This window comes from Trichechus manatus, unplaced genomic scaffold (assembly GCF_000243295.1).
Source record: "Trichechus manatus latirostris isolate Lorelei unplaced genomic scaffold, TriManLat1.0 scaffold00005, whole genome shotgun sequence".
In the NCBI taxonomy this organism is placed as follows: domain Eukaryota; kingdom Metazoa; phylum Chordata; class Mammalia; order Sirenia; family Trichechidae; genus Trichechus; species Trichechus manatus.
In genome coordinates this window covers 14,430,222-14,431,014 of record NW_004443941.1, presented here as the reverse complement: position 1 = coordinate 14,431,014, position 793 = coordinate 14,430,222, and positions in this window count along the sequence as shown.

The following is a 793-nucleotide window of genomic DNA, read 5'->3' as shown; positions in this document are numbered from 1 at the left end:
TGATCTTTTATATACTAGTCACATGTACTAGTGTGAAATCAAAGTATCAAATTGTTTGATAATGTGATTCAGTTGCTTGGAACTGGGTATGAATACCCTTGTCCCTGAACCTTATCAATAGCAACATTTTCAGTACCCTCACCAATTTTTGTATATTTCTGTTTTTATTTTTAATTGCATGTGGGCTACTTTCTGATATTTACCAAATAACAAAAAAAATAGAAATTAAAAAACACACACACACACAAAAAGCTTGATAGAACCCTGAGTTCTAACATTTTCTTCCCATACCTTTGTGGATCATCTGGCTTAACCTGGTTTGGTGACCACGGGTCTGGAGGACCATCCCCGAGCTGAATCGTAACAGATGGACAGAATGGTGCCAGGTAGTGTAGGGTTGTGTTCAGCCTAGTGATGTGGTTAAAGGCTATACAGACCTGGGCTTGACCACGTATTAGCTGGGCAGTTATTTAACTTCTTTAAACCTCTATGTTTCCTCATCTGTAAGATGAGGATAATACCAGCCTGTTGTAAGGATTAGACGACATAATCCATGTGCAGTGTTGGCACCATGCTTGCCTCATAGCAATTGTTTGCCGACAGAGGTAGCCATCAGCATTGTCGTATCATCTCTGCCTGTAACTAAGTGCCTGAGACAAGTTACTTAATTCTGAACTTCAATTTCCTCGCCTATAAAAGGAAAGATTGGTAGCAGAAAATTAACTCGTTCTTCCTAACTGTAAAAATAATATAAATGTAATAGTCTTATCCATTCTTAAAGATCTAGCTTATC